Below are 24,886 nucleotides of genomic sequence, written 5' to 3'. Positions count from 1 at the left end.
GTCATTCAGTCAGACAGCCATGCATCAATCTACGATTCGACAATGCCAACGAGTATGCTAATGACAGGCAATTATTACAATTTCATAGACAATTAACACAATATCGCATTACGCAGCTACATTCAAGATCCTATATTTATGACTACATATTGATGATAACGATATGTAATTGTGTTTGTATGTACATATGAAAAGGAATTGTATTACTAGCGGAACAGTTAAGCGGAAATGTTTAAAAGAGATTTTTATTGTTAATATATTGATAATAATAATGTTCCACAAACATCCCCGAAGGGACAAGGGAGACTTCTCTCACATCAATAAATACCCCGATTCACATTAAGCTCAATGATATGGGACCTACTGTTTATCACCGAGTCCGAAAGCCAAGTCTTACGACATCACTTATAGAGAAGTTTTACATAGCTGGAAAACTCAGGAAATGTCGCCAACATTACACATTACACTGAGGTGTACAGCCACCGTTGAAAATGTTGTTCTTGCCATGGCTGGGAATCGAACCGCAGACCTTCTGAGTGCAAGGCGGTACCGTACCCTATAAAGATAATAGCAAATTCAAATATTGCACAAAAAAAACTATTAACCTCTTTCGCGCACAAGATGCTGTTCCGCATTGTGCCCTTTAAGTTTAACGTAAGCATGTTGTTCGCATTTACTCTTTATCATGGTGTCGACCGTCCGTTCCATTGTCTTGAGTAAGAATGAGGTTAAACTTATCGGGCGATAAGATTTTGGTATTATGTTACAAGTAATACAAGTAGTAAATACTATATTTTCCTCTTAGCAGGCTGTGGGAGTACACGTAGATTTCAAGCAAGCGTTGAAGATTCCAACTCTATTGGACGATATATAACCCATACCCCTTTGAAGTACGGCCGGGAAGATTTGATCTGGTACCGGTGCTTTATATGGTGAGAAACTTGTTTGGCCATCGAGTTGTCGATGACACCTTCATCGGGAGGCTTAGTAGGGTTTACTCGGTGTTTCCATATTTTCCCCATTTCATCAACTCATAGCTCGGTTTATGTATGAGTTTTGGATAGACATTTTTTGATTTCTGAGACGCCGTTTACGATATGTCCAAAATAGTTTCCATAAGTTGCGTTATAATTTTGATTTATTTCTTTAATTTAGTTCGATGTCTCAGAATAAAGCTGCTTTCTTACGTTTTGCCCTATTTCAAAGGGACAATCTTATTCGAATGACCCCTCTAGTACCTCGGTTAATTTGTTAACATTTCTGACTATATCTTCCTTACGTAGGCATACCTCATCTTCTTGTTCTAGTTTTTATACAATCATCATTTATGCTAACGAGGGTGTATACACTTTCATACTGGCAAAATGTGCCTCATCGAAATAACGGTTTCAGACAATTTGAAATTGATTTAGCCATGTCCGTCGTCTATCTGTCTGGCTGGAGCGCACAATAACTCTCGAACGGATCAACCGTTTCGGTCCACAATATGGCTTTCGTAGTATACCGGTCAACTCCTTCCGGTACTTCCCCCACAAAAATTCGAAAATGTTCGGAAAATTTGTGCACACGATAAGTCTTCAAAAGGTAACCGATTGGGTCAATGCTTTGCACATAGTGAAAATTCTACAAGACTTATATTAGGTTCCCATATGGACTCAATCGGTCCACTTCTTCGGGTACCTCCCACACAAAATTTCGGAAAAATTCATTTTAGAACCTGCTCTCGAATCGCTTTGATTTTTGTTGTAACAACTTGTATTCACTGCCCCCGATACGGCGGTTCATCAGGGGCAAGCCCATACTTCCTGAGAAAATAGCCTGAAAGGTGCAAAAAACCCTTTGACACCGTGTGCAATGGCTGGAGCGCAAGATAACTCCCGAACGGATCTGCCGATTCAGTACACAATTTGGCCTTTGTAATATTTTGTCCAGGGTGCCATCGTGGTGCAATAGTATGCACACCCGCCTTGCACACATAAGGTCATGGGTTCGATTCCCCTGCCAGGCAACATCAAAACACTTTTAGTAATGTTGGCAACATTTTCTGAGTATTTCAGCTATGTAAAACTCTACAAAAGTGGTGTCTTAGACACGCCGTTCCCACTCGGCGATAAAGTGTAGGTCCCATATCATTGAGCTAATATGAATCGGGATGCACTCATTGATATGAAGGAAGTCTCCCTTGTCCCTTGTGGGATGTTTGTGGAACAATTATATATAATATTTTGTCAAAACTTGGTTTAAGTTCGAAGATAAGCCATATTGGTCCACTCCTTTAGGTAGCTCCCCCACAAATGTTCAAAAAAATGTGCGCACGATAACTCTTGAAGGGAGTGACCGATTTGGTCCATACTTTACACATCCTAATATAACAACCAGATATAGATCAAGTTCGAATACAGACTATACTTGTCTGCTCCTTCGGGTACCTCCCACACATAATTCACTTTAAGACCTGCTCTCGAATCGCTTTGTTTTTTTGTTGAATCAACATGCATTCGCTGCCTCAATTGCGACGGTAAAAGTTTTTTTTCTATACTTCTTGAGAAAACAGCACGAAAGGTGTAAAAAAACCTTCACGGCATCATATGTAATGGCTGTAGAGCTCGATACTGTCGAACTGATCAAACGATTTGGTCCAACATTTGGTCTTCGTCATATTTTGTCCAAATTTAGTTTAGCTTCTAAATGGCCCATATCGATCCTGTCCATGCTTCCTGGCATACTGGTCCAAAAGTTATACGATGACCCACTGAAATGACTAGTGGGCGCGATATCTATCGAAAAGATGGCTCCCAAAATATGATCCACTTCCATAATGGACTATGACGGTCCGTTCCTTCAAGTACCTCCTACGCAACACTTCTAATTTTTAATCCTAATCCACATTTTTGTCGGCAAGTTCAAAGGTCCAAAAAGAGCCACAAATTCTGAAAAGACCCTAAATACATTCAATCTGTTCGTAGATGAAAGTTTCAATTCACATTAGCTGAGGGTATACCTCTGTCGGCAAAGCCGACTGATACTTTTTTACTTGTCGGTTTTGGATTTGTTTCGAAGAGTTATCAGGCTCAGCGGTGGCCACGATATTTTAAACCTAATGTACCTATGGTCCGAGACCATCCATTCCTGTACCTCGTTTATCGGATTTTTTGAACGTATTGTTATATCTAGTACTTCCTCCCTAATTCTGTAAACAAGGGTAGGTGTGTTCATATGTTAAGATATATCAGGTCGTTAGTGTTCGAAAGGATTGCCCTTTTTGTTAATTTTAGTACTACCTTTCGAGTGTGAGTTAACATCGCTATCTACTAGCACTTCGTTTGCTTGACGACGTAGGTGGTAATGTCGGTGAGTCGAACGGCAGATATAATGATGCTAGTTATATTTTTAAAATCCCTTGACAACTCTGGAGAGAAAAGCAAGCATATGTTTTGTGGCATATGATACAGGTCCTCGGCCGAGTTCCTGTGCTATCGTCAAAAAGTTGACCATTTATATGGTTCAGTCTGGAGACCTTGGATTGAACCAATACGTATATTACCTTTGTTTATTTTCTCCATGAGGGCTTGAGTTGCCGTTTCACTCCGATTGAGAATTATCTGGATGACCTCAATAATAGGTCCTCCAGTATGCGAGCTTCTTGGGAGTCGCTGATGGTTTCGACGCCCTCTTGCGTGTTGGTCGGTTGGTTAACCGCCTGGTTGGTTTGTTGGCCATCATCCTCCTCTCGGACCATTGCCCTTCAAATGTTTAAGGTGACTGTGTTACAGATGTTGTATGTCTTGCCCCTTGTCTTTCATAGACTAGTTAGTGAGAGGTCGTCAAGTCTCGCACAAGGAGAGTGCCATCGTCTTTCTCCTCCTGTGGAAGACTTCCCATCTCTTCACTTCTAAAGTCTTATTTTCTTTCTCAAAGACCTCGAGCATGTGCTCCGCCTCGAATTTGCAGCCATACCCCTTGACATATACCGCTGCTTTTGTCAGGTGAGGTATGTCTCTTGATGTTCTTTGGGTAATATTTCGGACCCTCTACTGGTGTCGATCACCTCATAGCACCGTTCGTTGCTGTAGTTTCTGTCTACCTTGGCGTAATTTGGTGGTCATCTTCCTCTTCTAGAAGTTCCTGGGCTTCATGTCCGAGCTCACCTTGTCACCCTTTGTCAAAGATTTCTTAAGACAGTCGCCTTCGCGTTTGTCTTGATGAGGATTGCTCGGTTTCCAGAGAAACACACTCTCACACAAACTCCTATAAATACAAGTTGATAAATATTCAAATGCATTTTACACTTTATCTGCATTGTTTTAGATCATTTTTGATGATTCAGCTTAAAAAAAGAGTTAAGTTCGTAATATCTGAAGCAACAATTCCCATTAGCAGACAAACAACCGCATACTTACATCCACACCATTTGTTGGGTCATATCCATTGTTGTATCTACACATCAAATGCTTGACGAAATGTAAATTGTATGTATCACCCGGATGAGTAATCGTTTCAACTTTAAAATCCAGTTATATTCGAGTGGTGTACCTTAGCAGTTGTCATAGAGTTGAGTTTATCAGAAGATTGCGGAAGAAAAGGGTGTTGACAACAAAAACAAATGAAATTCATACATTTGTTGTTATTGTAAAGGTATTTTGTCATATCGCTCATTTACTCAAAGAGTGGCATAACTCAAAAAATGTGTTTTCTGAGTTAGCAATTTCTATTTTTTCTACGACTTCTTTATATTGTCTCAATTTTTCATGCTGATATCCCTAAAACTCGAAGAGTTACAACATAGTTACTAGGAATTTGGCAAAATTCAACAAACAATTTTTTTGAGTTTATGAACCACCAAAAAACACTTCAAATCATGCTTGATATTGTACAGAAATTTAGGACTGATATCTGGCTAGATCTTTACAAAAGATGGTCCAAGTAGTTATTTTATTTTTTGTGTAATAATCATTTGAAGTTGGGAAGTCGAATTTCAATCGCCAAATTAAAACGCGTTTTTCTCGAAACTCGATTTTTTTCGATGTGTCACTCTTTGAGTAAATGAGCGATATGTATGTATGTATATCTTTTACAAATAATGGAATAAAAACACATATGTAAATATGTACCTACCTATATAGGAGTGGAATAATGTAGTCAGTTTTAGAAACAGAATTACGATATATGTACCTATGCAATATTTTTATATATACAATCGGACTTATCCGTGATGGTTGGGACCGGAGACATTATGAGTATTCGAGGTTAATCGATTTCCGGATGAACGAAGTTCAACTGTACATTTAACATATTTTGAGGAAAATTGGGTTTCAGTAGTTTTAATAGGAACATTTATAGTCTTCGGACTAAAGATTTCATATATAATGGGAAGACCCTCTATATGTACTTTTAGTAGGGAAATTTAGCTGAATACACAAATTGTCATATCGCCACATCGGAACGTTTTTATGGACCATAAAACTCTCCGATTACATACATACATACTTATGTTCCATATACATATCTGAAATTTACCCATCATAAACTTAGCTTTATCAGTATGTTTAGAATATGTATTATGATAAGACAATTCTAAAAGCAATACGAAACCAAAATGATTACTTTGAACAATTTTAAAACGCAACTCAAACCGCATTTGATTCATCCATACAAACAAACATCCATACTTATATTTCAGAATTCATTATCGTCTTCTTTGTAATAAACTATAAATTGATATTGAAAACAAGTAAAAGGGTTGAGTCGCTGCGGTTTCAAAGGAATTGTCATTGCCCAAGAAGTTCCAATTAATCATTGCTTTTGGAGATTAAGCAGTTGAATAAAAGTTGAATTAACCAAATGTGATGATGGGAACATCATACACCGCACTGGGTAGAAACTTTATTCTCGTTAACCTAATAAAAAATACAGTTTGTATATTCTTGCAAACATATTTTTAGAAGCAAATTGAACAAACTTGAGTAGAAATATTCCTCAGATGGGACACAAAAAGAGATGGAAAACGTAAACAATTAAAGAAAATATCTTGTAGTTTCTGAAACCGTTCTTGGCACTATTGCCTAGCTTCTCATTTATAGAAATAAACTAAAATGAAATTATGGCCACATCACATAGAAACAAATTTATTGCTCTGTTCCAGAACCTGCAAGAATCTACTATTTTTTACTACGATAACAGTTTTTCCTTTATGTTATTTGAAAAAAAAAAAGAAAATAATAAAAATTAGTAGATTCTTCCAGTTCTGGAACAGACCATATATGTTAGAAAAAAATTAAATAATTATGGATAGCTCCATTCCACTATTTTAGAAAAAAGCGAACTGTCAGAAAGTGCTTACACATAGACTGAACACAGAAAAATTTTTAAAGAGAACGCTATATTTGTAAAAGGAAAAGTGCAAGTTTCGCTGGTTTTTTGTGTACGAGAACGAGTTTTTTGCAAAAATTGAAAGAAAAACTCTGAAAATAGTAGATTCTTGCCGGTGAACCATAACTTATATTTAATGCCGACATTCTTCCCGCAGTTTCACTTGACATGTAGAAGATAACAGCATGTTTACATTATAGCTTTTTGCTAGGTTAATCTTCTCTATGAACACCAAAAATTCCCCTTTCTTTTATCGATAAAAATAAAAAAAAACATTCTTCTTAATACGTCCTAACCAATTTCTCTATATTTGGAGAAAAAAATTAACTGTGGATCAAAGTCGGGCGGGACCGACTATATGATACCCTACACCACTGTGAATATTTAAAATATATACAGGAGATATTCAGTCACACGTTCCATATTTCATCGAAAACAAACATATATAGCGTGTTTGGTGCAGCAAATACCTGGAATCGGGCGAAAATATATATTGGAGCTATATCCAAATCTGAACCGACTTCGATATAATTTGGCACACTTATTTCTAGACGGAGTTCAGTCACACATTCCAAATTTCATCAAAATCGGACGTATATAGCGTGTTTGGTGCAGCAAATACATCAAATCGGGCGCAAATATATGTGGGAGCTATATCTAAATCTGAACCGATTTTGATGTAATTTGGCACATTTAGTTTTAGACCGAATTCAGTCAAACATTCCATATTTCATCGAAATCAAACATATATAGCGTGTTTGGTGCAGCAAAGAATCGGCCGAAAATATATATTGGAGCTATATCCAAATCTGAACCGACTTCGATATAATTTGGCACACTTATTTCTAGACCGAATTCAGTCACACATCCCAAATTTCATTAAAATCGGACGTATATAGCGTGTTTGGTGCAGCAAATACATCAAATCGGGCGCAAATATATATGGGAGCTATATCTAAATCTGAACCGATTTCGATATAATTTGGCACATTTATTTCTAGATCGAATTCAGTCACACATTCCATATTTCATCGAAATCAAACATATATAGCGTATTTGGTGCCGCAAATACGTCAAATCGGCCGAAAATATATATTGGAGCTATATCCAAATATGAACCGACTTCGATATAATTTGGCACACTTATTTCTAGACAGAATTCAGTCACACATTCCAAATTTCATCAAAATCGGACGTATATAGCGTGTTTGGTGTAGCAAATACATCAAATCGGGCGCAAATATATGTATACGGGAGCTACATATATCTAAATCTGAACCGATTTTGATATAATTTGGCACATTTATTTTTAGACCGAATTCAGTCAAACATTCCATATTTCATCGAAATCAAACATATATAGCGTGTTTGGTGCAGCAAAGAATCGGGCGAAAATATATATGTGAGCTATATCCAAATCTGTACCGATTTCGATATAATTTAGCACACTTATTTCTAGACCGACTTCAGTCACACATTCCAAATTTCATCAAAATTGGACGTATGTATATAGCGTGTTTGGTGCAGAAAATACACCAAATCGGGCGAAAATATATATGGGAGCTATATCCAAATTTGAACCGATTTTGATGTAATTTGGCACATTTATTTTTAGACCGAATTCAGTCAAACATTCCATATTTCATCGAAATCAAACATATATAGCGTGTTTGGTGCCGCAAATACGTCAAATCGGCCGAAAATATATATTGGAGCTATATCTAAATCTGAACCGATTTCGATATAATTTGGCATACTTATTTCTAGATCGAATTCAGTCACACATCCCAAATTTCATCAAAATCGGACCTATATAGCGTGTTTGGTGCAGCAAATACGTCAAATCGGACGAAAATATATATGGGAGCTATATCCAAATCTAAACCGATTTCGATATAATTTGGCACACTTATTTCTAGATCGAATTCAGTCACACATTCCCAACTTCATAAAAATCGGACGTATATAGCGTGTTTGGTGCAGCAAATACGTCAAATCGGCCGAAAATATATATGAGAGCTATATCCAAATATGAACCGATTTTCACCAAAAGCAATAGCGTTCTTCCTATGGCTAAAAAATTATATTCCCCAATTTTCAGCTGAATCGGACAAAAATGCCACTTGTACGTTGCGAACAAAAATACATGGACAGACGGACGGACGGGCATGCATAAATCGATTCAAAAAGTGATTATATGTATATCCCCAAAAGGAACTATGGGTCTATTTCGTTTCCTTTTGTATGTTACATACAAATGCACAAAGACATAATACCCCTTATGTGGTGTAGGGTATAAAAACAAAATACCAACAACAAAACGAATGAGTAATCAATTAATGGTTGATTGATCTTTGAACTTTTATAAAATGATGAAAATTTGTGGTCGCACACATGGATAAATATGTACATACATATGTATACTCGTATGTATGGAGATGTGTATTTTAACCTCCATGTGCATATACATATTCTCTTCCAACATTAGTTCATTGAGTTTTGATGATGTGAAGTGGTGCTTTTCTTAAGTTTAGTAGCAGCATACAAACATACACATACGTACATTAGATCGTATCGTAAATTAGAATGAAAAGGGTTGTAGTTGAACAATTTTAAAAATTACTATTAAAATTACAATAAATTTAAATTTTTATAAAAAGACACAAGACGACTTAGATAATTTTGGTTAAAAATAAAATATTTGAAGAAAAGACAAAATTTTTTAGTTTTCCATAAAAAAAAAATTAAAAAATTTTTTTTAAGCTACATGAAAGATTTTTGGTACATAGATTGGGAAAAAAATGTCATTCTTAAATCTGTTCGTGATACTAATTTTGGTTGTTGCGCGCAAAAGTTATGGCGGTTTCAATTCTGATAAAAAGAAAAAAATCTTTAAAAGACTCTAATCATTATATTGAGAAACTCTCTTAATTAGGGGCTCCCTACATACTATATGTTTACTGAGGTCCCATAACTTTAGCGAAAAAGTTGTGCATTTTCGCGGAAATTAGGAAAGAATTCCAAACAATTGGTAGTTTGCAACTTGTTTTAATAAAATTCAACCTGCTTATGGCTCTGAAAAATATATAAAAAATATGTACGTAATCTATACATCGCGAAGATTCAAATGAAACCAAAACTATGTAAATCCGTTTAGTGGTTTTCATATTATAGCGAAAACAAAAAAATATATTGAGGAAATTTATAAAATTTTTGTAAGAGAAAATATTTATTAAAATTTATTTTGTGAGTTAGTTGAACAAAATGTAAGAAAAATAGGTCGGAGTTTTTCTTCTATTTTAGATAAATTTCACGCAATAAATCACATTTTTTTATTCTAATCACTTTTCGAAAACACGCTAACATCTAGCAGAAGATATGGATATCTTTCAAATAAATGTTTGGTTCCTTTAAATGGGGTATAATCTTGAAATAAAATTGTATCGGGTAATGCTCATTTTGAAATGCGTGTAAATCGCGAAATCCTCAAAATCACTTGATGCGCATGCGGTTTACCAATACAGCGAATTCTTCTCTTTTAATTTGTACACATTTGCCAGGATTTACTTTGGCCGCTAAGATGTAGCATCGCCTGCAGTTTAGTGTGCAACAAACTGTATAACGCTAATATTTTGCACAAAGTGCATACACTTTTTATGCGCATCCGATTTCACTATCAACCGTGAAAAAATACATCGATCTAAACATATTTCAATAAAATCCATCAAGAACCGTGGATGTAGCATCACACAGTATTTTTTGGATAAATCGGATACAGCTCCCACGCCACTAATTTTTTCAAACCGCTGTTTTCGCACAAACGCGAATGATGATTCACTTTCTTCATTGAAATGAAAACGATCCAAATAAAACGCGAATTAGTCAGCGATATTTTGAAAAACACTTTTCGCAAATTTTTCAATTTTTGCAGTAGCCATTTCCGCCGTTCTAGTAGATGGATTTTTATGATCTGTGATTCATATGATCCGGATCGTCGAAAAACTAAAATATCGCGGGGTACCAGCACACTCAAAACTATATTGTAAATACTGTACCCAAAAAATAGGTTTTTTAGAAAAAATATCGCACTAAATTTTGGCCTTTGGCAGTAGATTACTCTGCTGCTGTGTGGGCTACATACTCAATATACATATCAGATTATGCGAAATCGCGAGTTCTTTAATCCTATAATTGGTTTTTCGAAATATCCGAATGCGCGTCCCAGTTACATAAAAAATACAAAAAACACCTGAAATCCGGCTTCAAAATGTCAGCATCCATAAAAGGTGGATGCAGTGGAAATTTTGGAAAGTGATACATTAGAAGTGTAATCTTCATATTGTATTCTCCTACTTTTACTTTGGACAGATGTCCGTCATTTGAATGGTTTAATCAGAAATCGAATAGCAATGTAAAAAACCTGTTTAGCTTCAACGTGTTTTTACCTATGTTTTTTCCTTTACGCGGTCGTAACTACCACGTAAATTAAATTTTTTTGCTAAATTTTTGAGCTTTGTACAAAAACATCTAAAATAATCCAGCAATAGTCATAGTTACTGGTAAACTACAATAGTTCGCGTATTATAATAGTGCAAACCTTGGCTTCATGGAAACTAAAAAATTTTGACTTTTCCTCATTTATTGATTCTCTTTCAAGTGAAAACGACGTAAAACTAAATGTGCTCTTTGGCATGCTATTTTATATTACTTTCCTGTTTTTATGTAGTTTACTCCCTAATACAAGTCTCGCTGCGTAATTTTTATGAAAAAAAGAGATCCAAGGAAACAGAACTGGCCATTCAATGATCATTCAATTAACTACTAAAGTACATACCTACTTGTGATGTAATTGCTGTACAACAAAATGAATAAATAAGTACAAATTCATCAAAAAAGCGTATTATATATGTACCTATCTATAATGAATAATTCACTATTTATTAATAACATTGGTGTGAATAATATTTTAATTTTGTTTTAGTTTAGTCCCAATTTACATTAGGCGAGTTTACTTGCGGCAATTGTCAGTTTGTTGGTTAGAGAGGGTGCTGAGAGGCAAAGAGTTACCATATGCCTCACCTCTCTCTCCTACAAAATGACAATTGCCGCAAGTAAACTCGCCCAATGTAAATTGGGACTTATTTTTGTCTTCGATCGTTATTTGACAAAAACTAATAACATTTTTGATATACATACCTACATACAATTTTTATACCCTCCACCATAGTATGGAGGGTATATTAAGTTTGTTTTTCCGTTTGTAACGCATTGAAATACTCATTTGCGACCCTATAAAGTATATATATTCTTGATCAGGGTAAAATTCTAAGTCGATCTGAGCACGTCCGTCCGTCCGTCCGTCCGTCCGTCCGTCCGTCTGTGGTAATCACTCTAGCATCCACAAAAATGGAGATAGGACGCTGAAATTTTGGGAAAATGCGTCTTTTGTTTGCAGGCAGGTCAAGTTCGATGATGGGCTATATCGGTCCACGTTTTGGTATAGCCCCCATATAACGGTACCCCCGATTAACGGTATTTTGACGTTTTTAGCTACATTTTCAGACCGATTTGGCTATAATTTGACATTTAGGGTTCTTAAGTATCAATAAACATATATAACAAAACTTGTGGACATAGGTCCACGTTTTGGTATAGCCCCCATATAACGGTACCCCCCGATTTGCGGTATTTTGACGTTTTTAGCTACATTTTTAGACCGATTTAGCTATAATTTAACATTTAGGGTTCTTAAGTATCAATAAACTTATATAACAAAAGTTGTGGACATAGGTCCACGTTTTGGTATAGCCCCCATATAACGGTACCTCCAGATATACGGTATTTTGACGTTTTTAGCTACATTATCAGACCGATGTAGCTATAATTTAACATTTAGGGTTCTTAAGTTTTAATAAACTTATATATTAGAAGTTGTGGACATAGGTCCACGTTTTGTTATAGCCCCCATATAACGGTACTTTGACGTTTTTAGCTACATTTTCAGACCGATGTAGCTATAATTTGACATTTAGGGTTCTTAAATGTCAATAAACTTATATAACAAAAGTTGTGGACATAGGTCCAAGTTTTGGTATAGCCCCCATATAACGGTACCCCCCGATTAGCGGTATTTTGACGTTTGTAGCTACATTTTCAGACCGATTTAGCTATAATTAGGGTTTTTCTTTTCCGGACTTTTTCAATCTGCGGGAAATCGGGAATTATTTTTCAATCCCGGGAATTCCCGAGAATTCCCGCTCAAATATATTGTATTGATAAATCACAGTATAAAGGCAATAAAAAGGTATTATCGAGGGCAAAAATATACCTACCTTACTGTTTATGCCTACAATTTTTAGAATTATTACAAATAATAACAATCTTTGTGGAGCTTCTGAGCAAATAGGCAATTCATTTAAATACATTTAAAACCACCGGTATGGTAGACACCGGTCGATTATCAAAATGTCGAGAAAAAAATAAAAACAAAAGAAAACAAGTAAGAACAGACTATAGTCGGACGGGGCCGACCATGTGATACCCTATACCACTATCCCTGTGCACTAGCTTTCCGGGCTAGCTGTTATAAGATGTGCATTAGAAATTTTACCAATTTTCACACAAAAGTTTTGATCAATTTAACCCGCTAAATATTGTCCGATCATACCGTTGACTTGCACGCTACTTCTTCATCTCAAACCAAAACTACGTTTAAAATTTCGCGCCGATCGGACTATTATTGCGACCTACAGAGCGGCTACAAAATCGAGCAAAAATTTTGTTTTTGGTCCATTTCATCCCTTTAACATTTCACGATCATCGCCAAAAACTAATCAGTTCTATTCTGGTCCAAACCCGACCTCCATACTAAATTTCGTGACAATCGGTCCATAATTGCGGCCTCTAGCTTGATTACAATTTTTAATGGACGGACAGACGGACGGACGGACGGACGGACACACATCGCTAAATCGCTTTATCTCGTCGAGATATGAAGTTTGGTATACCACATGAGGGGTCTACGACGAATATTTCGCGGCGTTACATGAATTTTTGGGAAAACAAACTTATTATACCCTTTTCCACATTGTGGTATAGGGTATAAATATCAAACTTCTTTGTGTTTTCAAATTTGTTATTTATTTTGAATTAAAGGACTCGATGCATAACCATAAGCTCCATGCATGACTTTTGTGCTAAAATCATTTCTGATAAAATAATAACAAGTGGGAAAAGCGTTAAGTTCGGTCGGGCCGAACTTTTTATACCCTCCACCACAAATTTCAGCCATTTCGGTGGATTAATCTGGCCACAACCTTCAAAATACCTAAAATCGGAAGTTACCGTTCTATGGGGGCTATATGATGGCGCGGACCTATACCTACAAATTTCTGGGGGGGAAGTTTTATACCCCCAACGAAGACTAAATACCAAATTTCAGCCATTTCGATGTGATAATGAGGCCAAAACCTTCAAAATACCGAGATATCGTCCTATGGGGGCTATATCAAAACGTGGACCTATATAAACATTTTATGATAGAAATGTTTCTTAACCTATGGAAACACAAAATACAAAGTTGCACCCGATTATGTTGTCAAATGGGACTAATACATTCAAAATATATTAAAATGACGCGAACTTTATATGGGGCGTTATATGGGGGCTATACCAAAACGTGGACCTATATAAACCAACTTTGGTAGGAATGTTTTTTGGCCTCTGGAGACACAAAATACTAAATTACAACCAATTCGGTGGTAAAATGGGACAAATATCTTAAAAATTCCTTAAAACGACGACGCGTCACGCGTCATTTTGTATGGGGGCTATACGAAAGCGTGGACCTACATAGCCCGCTTTCAATACCAAGTCCTACGTACAAATAATAGATTTTCCCAAAAATCCACCTACGTCAATCCGTTCGGACGCTAGAGTGATTACCCCAGACGGACAGACGGACGGACATGGCTATATCGATGTAGAATTGCACGCTGATCAAGTTTGTGGGGTCTACAATGATTATTTCGAGTAGTTACAAACGTAGTGACAAACTTAATATACCCCCATCCTATGGTGGAGGGTATAAAAAAGAGTCGAGCCAAATTCGAACTATGTTGATGTAAAGAATTTTACCACAAATAATATAAGCAAAAAGGCCGTTTATGTACCGAGGACTTTAAACTGTATATTTTTCTTCCACTTTCATTTTGTTCGATATTAGCTGTTTATTTATACACAAAATGTCAAAAGTCTTCCCGTATACCACAAGAAGAAAACGCGATATTCTAAGCCTTATCTTGGTATGTATGTGTCCGGGTTGAATCTACTGCGGTTTCGAAATGTTGAAAGCAATGTCTATATACGGTTGGACAATAAACCCAGATGACTACTATAATAACTGATAATGTAAGATCTATCAAATTTACTATCAAAGTAGTCTAACTGGGCGACCTAGTAAAGATGTTCTTTTACAGTATGTATATGTTTTAACTTCAAACCTGTAATAACTTCAGATACTTCGAAGTGGAACTTCTTGAAAAAATTTTCAATAGAACTATAAAGAATGTAATAATTTTAATTTAAAGGCAAAAAATTAAATAAATATTGAAAAATATTTGCAATTTATGTTTGAATATATTCTTTTTACAGCCCGTTTTTAGTATATAAAATTTCCCGGGAATTCCCGGGATTGGCAGCGGGATTGCGGGATTGAAAAATGAGCGGGAAATACGGGAATTCCCGTCCGGGGAATTCCCGATGAAAACCCCAAGCTATAATTTAACATTTAGGGTTCTTAAGTGTAACTAAATTTATATAACAAAAGTTGTGGACATAGGTCCACGTGTTGGTATAGCCCTCATATAACGGTACCCCCGATTTACGACATTTTGACGTTTTTATCTACATTTTCAGACCGATTTAGCTATCAATTGACATTTAGGGTTCTTAAATGTCAATAAACTTATATAACTAGTGGTCATAGGTCCATGTTTTGGAATAGCCCCCATATAACGTTACCGTCCGATTTCAGGTATTTTGAGAATTTTACCAACAAGTTTTAACCGAATTATCTGTAATTTGAACATTTGACATTTGAAATTCTTAGTGGTCACCACACCTCTCCACCAAAAATTGTCAAGAAAGCCCCCATATAACGGTACCTCCCGATTTTCAGTACTTTGAGGATTTTACTTAAAATGTTTAACCGAACGTAGGTCCATGTTTTTGTATAGCCCCAAAACAAACCTCCCGATTTTCCGTACCTTAGCTTTATTTTTGAACGAACTTTCTGTAATTTGAAATTTAAAACTCAACAAAAATTCTGTAACAAAAATTGTTCATTTAAGTTCATATTTTCGTATAGCCCAGATACCTCCGGACTAGCTGTTAATGACATTTGAAGTTCCCACGTTATGTACCGATTTTCGATATTTTGAGGATTCTAGCTAAATTTTTTAACCGAATTAGGAGTTATTTGACATTAAAGGTTCCCTTAAAAAACTCTCAACATAGACCCATGTTTAATTATAACCCCTACATAACAGTACCTCCCAATTTCTAGCCCACCAAAAATTGTCAACAGTTAGATATAGGCACCATAAAAAAGGGCCTCCCGAATGAAGCATTTTATGTACATTATCTGACATTTTAACGTACTCACTTAAAGTTGGGGACAGGAATGAATATTTTATGGTGGAGGGTATGAAAAGTTCGGCCCGGCCGAACTTAATGCTTTTTTACTTGTTTTATTTACATTTTTATCAAATGTTTTTTATTTCTATGAAGATTGGTTAATAATTTGTAAAATAAATTTCACCGAAAAACAACACAAGTGTACATGTGTTTTCCATTTTCATCCGCTCTTTTTATAGAAGACAACATAAGTATGAACGCGTCATTTTGTGCAAGAAATAAAATGCACACGCAAAGATACGTTTTTAAAAAACAATTAATAAAAAATGCATTTATAAAAACATAGAAAATTTTTTTGTTCCTAACCTTTTTTTGGGATACTCTATGAATATGTAACAAAAACCCAAAACAAAATTATCGACAAGTAGCAAATATTACAAAAAATATTGCTTTCGCTCTCCTGAAAATTTTGATTTTAGACTTATGTCGTTCTCCAAGAAAACCACAGATATTTCCAAAATTGTATCAGGCAAATTGTATTTGCACCAATTCTCAATTTTGTCGGTGAGAGATCGTGTAGGGACCACCACTCTTTCCAACAAACTCAGAATTACCGAAACCATAATTGCCCAAGGTAATTTGGGAGTATAATTACACCACATATACCAGAGTTGGGTAGTACCGGAACTACAAGGTCCTCCACCAAAAAACGAGATTTTTTATATATCAACTCAGACGATCACAATTATAAAAACGCGTGTAAACACAAAAGATCGGTGGGGAGTATTAAGAAGGACAGAAAAACGAACATTGTATCGGAGTCGGAACTATTTGAAACTAACTATGTTTGCCCAACGCTACTCCATACATAAAATACATAAATAAGTGCTATACAGCCGAATGTACATTAACAAAACAATATGTGTTGAAGCCACTAAATAATGCTAAAGTACAGTACAAACTTATGTACATTGTCATTGAACAATTTTGTACACATTTGGCGACCATATCCATCCATCCACCATTAAAAAAAAAACAAACATCCGAGGGTAGTATAATGAATTAGCGTGAATAGTGGACTAGCGGATGTAAGGTAATAAATTTAACATTACCATTCTTATTTCTCAGGCAAACAACGGACTGTTAAATTCCGAGTGGAAGTTGTGAGCTTTATTCGGTGAGTTGGGCTGACATCATATCATCTTGAGCAATACAATTGAATTAAATTTATTGATTTTTTAACACCGCTAAATATTTCGATTTTAGGAGAAAGTTCGATACTTTGAAAACGCTTAAATATTTGTAGTAGTTTTCGTTGTGGTACCACTAAAATTTAAAAAAATAATAATTATTAATGGCTTTTACTACAAGAGAACCTTTGTTATTGGCAATAGAATTTAGATTACATAAAATTAAAAAAATTAAGCAGAAAGCGGGCGTCCAAAAATTTGTTTCTTTTGACGCCTTTTAACTTGTAGGTCATGCCATCTACGACACTGCACAGACAATACTTTGAGATATAAGAGAAATTCCTGGCAATTGAATGAGATTCGCGTGCGATCCCTTGCGAAATCTACCATAGGACTGTAAGGCTGATACAATTCAATGTCGATATTCTTCGTCTACGAAGATTGCTTCATAGATTTTTCCAAGAATTTTACTCTCAGAGTTTTTGTTGAGTTGTGTGTCATTCAAATTCAAATTTGTAGCAGGATTTTGAAAATGTTAGCTTTAGTTTGGCTGTCTGCTTATTTGCAACTTCGTTTGATTTCTATTCTAACCGTGGATGATGCATCAGTGACGTTATTCATAGCATAGTGAGCTTTGCAGGGATAACAATCTCAGATGTGACTTGGAAAACTTTTGTTAATTATATCGGAAACTACCACCTGATTAGAAAAATAATGTGACGCAAATTGCAGAACTTGTCGATGATGGATTTGTCTTTTTCAAAACGCACTGATATTATTTCATTGACCACAGGAATCAGTGGTTCTCACAGTAGAGAATATTTTGCATGCGATGGGAAAAAATGTGTCGCATTCGGTTTTTGCTCATTGACTTATACTATGTTTACATTTACGAAATCCACTTGATTTCAACTGTCAATTCCATTGCTCAAACGTCAAATGAAATTCAATCGATTTCAGATGAGTTTTCATTTGACGTATACACAATGGAATTGACAGATGAAATCGAGTGGATTTCGTAAATGTAAACATTAGGGTTATGACTTTTTTGCAACCTCATATCCCTGTATCATAGCCTGATGAGTTTTGCCATAAGATTACATAAAATGTTAATTATAAGGTGATTCGGTGAAAAAACCTCAAGCATAAAATGATTTTAAAATTTGAATTTATCAAAATTATGGACAATTTTTTGAAGTCACTGAAAACAGATATATAATTGAAAATAAACTTTAGAGCCACATGAGATAATTAAAATGACATAAAATTTATTTCTCACTATTTTTCGTCAATTCTGAGAATCGTAAAAATGTCGTAAACGCTTTTATTCGAAAATATTATTTTTTAACAAAAAATTTAAAATTTTTCAAAGTGACTTTTGTCTCGACTTTTTTAATATTTGAATGAAATAAACGTTATTATAGTTATTAGTAGGCTTATATTTATTCATTCGTGCAACAAAAAATAATTTTTTGAAAAAAATATTTTTTTCATTTCATATATTTTTTCAAAAAATTATTTTTTTTTTAAATCGATTTGTGCGTGAACTTTTTTTATATTTCAATGGAATAAACGATAGCATAGTGATTAATAGGCAAAAGTTCATTCATCCCTGCTACAGGAAATCATTTTTGAGGAAAAATGTCAAAAAGTCATAACCCTAGTAAACATAGTATTACTATCTCTTTAACTCATTCTGATTTAAAAAAGCTACTCTTCCAATTAAATAGTTAAAATATCAATTATGTCTCGAAGGACCAAATGTAAGATGGAGAGAGGAAGAGGGAGCAATAGTGAACAAGTTTTCTCAGTACACTACCGATCGCACAATGTAATTCTTAATTCTAAGAATGGTTAGCACGTCCGCCTTGCACTCAGAAGGTCTGCGGTTCGAATCCCAGGCCAAGCAACATCAAAATTTTCAACGGTGGCAAAACTCCCCCTCAGTAATGCTGGCGACATTTCCTGAGTATTTAAGCCTTGAAAAACTTCTCTACAAGTGGTGTCGTAAGACACGCCGTTCGGACTCGGCAATAAAAAGTAGGTCCCATATCATTGAGCTAATATGAATCGGCGAGCACTCATTGATATGAGAGAAGTCTCCCTTGTCCCATCTGGGATGTTTGTGGAACAATTATTATTATAATCTTTGATTAGACTGAATATTTGGTTCACTCTGTAGACATTTTTAAAGAGTAATACAACTTGTATTTATGATTCAGCCAGTATATCGAACGGCTTAGAGCTGCCTCAATTGTACATACATATTTTCTTGGAAATGCCATTTAGATTTTGAATTGGAATTGTGCGAGCCACCTACTCAATGTCCAAAATTATAATGTGGAGAATCCGTAGTTTCTCGAAATATTTATCTATAAATAATTTTTAAAACTGATCGAGACAATATGGGTAGACGATTTTGTTCTTCAGCCCTTCAGCATTTCGGTGGAATACACTGCGCAACATTTTTAAGGTGATCCTGTGCAAACAATTCGAACGGAGGATTTTTTGACAGTACAGACTCAAACGACAAGAAACCCTATTTGGTTTTTGTTGTGTCAGATCCAGCTCGGATTTTATGGCCCCATCTAACCATGGTAATATATTGAGTTTTTAAAGAAATTCGGGGCTATATCTCTGAAACCAATGCGAATCTTCTTCTGACCTCTGAAGCAAGTTTGTAGATAAGGACAAGAATAAAATATTTGGAGAAATAATGAACTCGAAAAACTACATTTATTGCCTCAAATTTCAAAATATATGCAAAAACTCCACAATTTTTTATACATTTCGCACCGTATCTCCAAAACCGTTAATTTTTTCTGAATATTTTCTTTTGGAAAAATATTCCCTACACACAACTCTTCAGAACAGGTCATTGTTGTAAAATGCCGTTGTTTTCAGTACATTTTCAACGGTAAAATAATGTCAATAATGTAGTGAAATCCGAAATGCGAGAATAAACTGTTGGTGTGAACTGTGTTTGAAATACGTGTTGTAAAAGATATGATGCAAAATACCGCTGAAACAACATGAAGTAATACTGACCAGAATTTCAGCAATTATGTAAAATTGTTTACATTTTATAGATTTTAATGCCCTAGATGGAGTTTTTCTTATGTGGTTTTTTCCAAAGATAATTTCTAATTGTTTAGGGCTACAATATTGCTAAAGACAGCAAGGTCATATTCCTATTCGTTTCTGAGATAAAAAAATGTAAATTTAGCCCGGTTAGATGAGGCCATTAAAACCGAACTGGATCTGACAGGACAAAACCCTACTAGGGGTTTTGTAGTCGAAATATGTACTTTGAAAAAATTCATACTAGGAGTTATTTGCATTTTCAATGTTGCATAGTGATATTGAGGCCAAAACCTTCAAAATACCGAAAAGTGGTATAATAATAATAATAATAACAATAATAATAATAATAGTAATAATAATAATGATAATAATAATGATAATAATAATGATAATAAAAATAATAATAATAATAATAATGATAATAATAATAATAATAATAATAATAATAATAATAATAATAATAATAATAATAATAATAATAATAATAATAATAATAATAATAATAATAATAATAATGATAATAATAATAATGATAATGACAATGATAATAATAATAATAATACAATTAATAAATATAAATGTAAAGTTTATTTTGACATTCACTGTATGTATAGGTTCTTAATGAACCATGTTTTACTATATATACGAATAGCAATTGTACTAGGCTTTCGGGAACCTATGATACTATACCCTTCAATTTTCTTCCATCATCAAGCCATCGTCGCAGAAAAAAACTTAATGAGAATGGTTAAGGCAAGAGTGCATTCGCACCAAATGTTCAATGTCCAACGGACAACAGATGAATAGTAGATACTGTTTTGAGACGGGGTGCTTTAGCTGGCCGCTAGAAAGAAAACGTAAACAATCAATACGCGGCGTATGAATGAGGCGCAATGAAACTGACCCTCTTAAATTATTTAATTGACACTAATTTAAAAATAAAAGTAACGTAACCCGAATGTTGGCACCAATTTAACCCAATCCGTCCATATGTGTGTGTGTTTGTGTCTATCTATCTGTGTGATAGATAGATGAATGAATGGGTGGATAGATAGGCGGATGGATGAATGATGATGATGTGAACCCAAATGGGCAACACCAACCAGTACCACCATACTTACATGGAACTTTACAAAATTGGAGTGTGTGATCGGCACCAAACGAACTTTGAACAAACATACGTATATGAACAGACATACATATGTACGTACGTATGTACATTAAATTCAGTTAACATGCATATGTCCATTCATTTATTCCTTCAATCATTCATACAATGCATTCATTCACCCATTAGTCTGAGTCTGATGAATTCATCAATTTCAATGCGTTGTTGTTGTTTTTTTATTAAGATCTCTTTTCGATTTTGTTTTAGTATTTATTGCTTCTTCTTCACCATCATCGACTATATTCTCTTCAAGAACGCGTTCTTTTCATTTCTAAATTTTGCCACTGCGAGACAGTAAGACATACCGCGTTACTACGCTCAGTCGATATCCGGAGGATAGCGGTAACAATTGAAAGAAAAAGAAAATAACAACAGACAAAAGTGAAAAATCTAAACTGCCAACAACAACAACATAGACGATAGAAGTGTAAATCGGTAATTGATTATTGAGTAATAAAAAATCGTATTTAAATTACCGTTAATTTTCTAAGAAATATTAAAGGTCTGTGAAAATAAATTTCGTTAGCTTTGGCGAGCGAATATGATACTTTATTTAGTATTTCGGAAGTTAATCATAAAAAATCGATGAGTAAGAAAGACTTACAAGCACACACAAAAACATGAATTTATTTTTATAAAGTAACCACAATAAAACTGTCTGTGTCTACTGCATACGATTCGGAAACAAAAATTTGATATTTCTTGAGAAATTCAAATGAATAACCAACCAAATAATCGAATGATATTGTTGCTTCACAGGAAATGTTTCACGAAAATTGTATTATCTATAAATGAATTCAAATGAAAACTTTAAACATTTGGAAAAGTCATTCATTTATGATTAAATAGTTATTCTCAAAATATGAAAATATCAGTTAAAAAACTCGATTATAATAATGTAATACTAATCGAATAGTTGCAACACTTCTTGTTTCGTAAACTCTTTCACCGTTTAAAATAGATTAGATGAAAGTTTATTCGATATAAATATATTAAACAAAACTTGAAGTTCTTCGAATCTAACACAAATTTGAGCAAAATTTCGACTGTCAACATTTATTTACCGTTATTTAGCTACAGTGTCGGCCAAAACTAAAGCATCCCTCAGTACACTTTTATTAAATGTTATTTTTTTTCGGAAAATGTAGCCAAAATCCTCAAAGTACTGAAAATCGGTATGTACCTTTATATGGGGACCATACCCAAACGTAGGTCTAGGTCCACAATTTTTGGTGCAAACGCTTTATGACCACTCGAAACCCTAAATATCAAATTACAGCTAAGTTAGTAGGAAAATGTGGCATAAATCCTCAAAAACCTAAAAATTCGGATCCGCCATATGGGGGCTATACCAAAACATTATCCAATATTCTGGTCAAATACAAAATCGCTTAAATTTAAAAACAAGTGAGTCAAGGCTATAGTCGGGACGGATCCGACTATGTGATACCCTACACCACTACCCCTGTGCATAAGCTTTTGACTGATAAAATTCAAAATATTAAAATTGGGATAGCTTAGCGACTTTGCTCAGAATGTCTGCATTAACACTGGCCAATTTTGTTGAAACGCATTCAAGTGCATCGTCAGTACAACTCAAATAAAATAATGGAAAAGTGGGATGTACGCCAACCGTCAATAGGCTTCTTTCTCTGTGAGACCCCCATCAACTCCAAAAATTTCGTGAGGATCCGATCAAAGTTCCGACCTGCAGTGTGATTGCACAAAAAATGGAAAAAGGAATGCATTACCGACTATTGCGATATCTCTGTTGTTTGACAACCTACGACAAGGTGATATTTTCTACATTCCTTGCCAGGTTTTGCTTTCGATAAACCTCTTACAGAAGCAGAGATATTCGATTTGAAATAAAACGTTGACTTTTTCTCCAACTAAGATTTTGCCCATTCCGACCCCTGAATATTATGCGACCATCACCAAAATCAATAGGCTTCTTCCCCTCTGGGACCCTCATCAACACCCAAAATTTGGTGACGATCGGTCAAGGTTTAGATGAACAGACGGACGGACACAAAACTTTCATATCGATGTTTTCTGATTAATCTAATTTTAGTTTAAAATATTCAGATGGCATAAGGCGTGGACCAAATGGGCAACGAATAAAACCTCAATATTGCAAAGGCACTGTAAACCATGGAGGCGGAACATAATGGTCTGCGATTTTTTCTAGGGGAAAGGGATTGGACCAATTCATAAAATTAATAGAATTATGGATGGTTCCAAGCATGGTAACGTGTTGCCGTATGCTGATGAAGATATGCCACTTAAATGGATATTCCTGAAAGACAACGAGCCAAAACATGTATCGAAAGTGGTTATGTGATTCCAAAACAATTCGACAGAAGATCTCCGTTGGTCTGCCCAATCCCCTTATCTAGGCTCTAGATTGGGACTTGGTGGAGATTGTTAACTCAAAAAATTAACCGAAAAATTGCGAAACCAAAGAAGACTTTTCTGAAGGCGCAAAAATAGCCTGGGAAGCAAAATCACCTGCAATAATTAATAATGATTTCCTAAGAAATATGGAATTGCCCCTGAAAAAAACTTTTTCGCTTCAACAAAAATCAAAGTGATTCGAGAGCAGGTCTTAAAGTGAACTTATCCGAAATTGTGTGTGAGAGGTACCAGAAGGAGTAGATAAATATAGTCCATATTCGAACCTGATCTACATATATCTGGTAGATATATTAGGATGTGCAAAGTATGGATTACATCGGTCACTCCCTTCAAGATTTATCGTGCGCACAATTTTTCCGAACATTTTTGAACTTTTGTGGGGGAGGTACCTGAAGGAGTGGACCGATATGGCTTATCTTCGAATTTAAACTATGTTTGGACAAAATATTACGAAGGCCAAATTTTAGACCGAATCGGTTGCTCCGTTCGAGAGTTATCTTGCGCTCCATCCACTACACACGGTGTTATAGGGGCTTTTTGCATAATTCAGGCTATTTTCTCAGCAAGTATGGACTTGCCCCTGATGAAACTTGTACCGTCGTATGGGGGGCAATGAATACAAGTTGTAGCAACAAAAATCAAAGCGATTCGAGAGCAGGTCCTAATCTGAACTTATCCGAAATTTTGTGTGGGAGGTATCGGAAGGAGTGAACCGATTGAGTCCATTTTGGAACCTCATCTAAGTTTAGTAGAAATTTCACGATCAAATCGGTTACTTCCTTCAAAAGTTATCGTGCACACAAAATTTCCGAACATTTTCGAACTTTTGTGGGGGAGGTACCGGAAGGAGTGGACCGATATAGCCCATCTTCGAACTTAAACTAAGTTTGGACAAAATATTACGAAAGTCAAATTTTGGATCGAATCGGTTGACCCGTTCGAGAGTTATCGTGCGCTCCAGCCAACCAGACAGACGGACATGGCTAAATCGACTCCAAATTGTCTGAAACTAATTAAGTCT

General features: G+C 35.2%; 1 protein-coding gene across 6 annotated transcripts in view; it reads left to right on the top strand.

Moving 5' to 3' along the window:
• The window catches only part of moody (G-protein coupled receptor moody), a 59,248-nt gene that overhangs the window by 7,704 nt on the left and 26,658 nt on the right, over positions 1-24,886 (top strand). Inside the window, exon 1 of one of the 6 annotated variants that reach the window (XM_073978536.1) lies at positions 4,513-4,635. The exons of 3 other annotated variants lie outside the window; for them this stretch is intronic. The gene's annotated coding sequence lies outside the window, so the exon portion shown is untranslated. Of the gene's footprint in view, positions 1-4,512; positions 4,636-21,705; positions 21,950-24,886 lie in introns of those variants that run through there. 2 more of the 6 variants (XM_073978532.1, XM_073978533.1) reach the window with 2 other exon arrangements.

This window comes from Musca autumnalis, unplaced genomic scaffold, assembly GCF_047663935.1.
Source record: "Musca autumnalis isolate F117 unplaced genomic scaffold, ASM4766393v1 scaffold_3, whole genome shotgun sequence".
Classification (NCBI taxonomy): Eukaryota; Metazoa; Arthropoda; class Insecta; order Diptera; family Muscidae; genus Musca; species Musca autumnalis.
The sequence above is the reverse complement of the archived record's forward strand: the minus strand, read 5'-3'. Positions and strand labels throughout refer to the sequence as shown.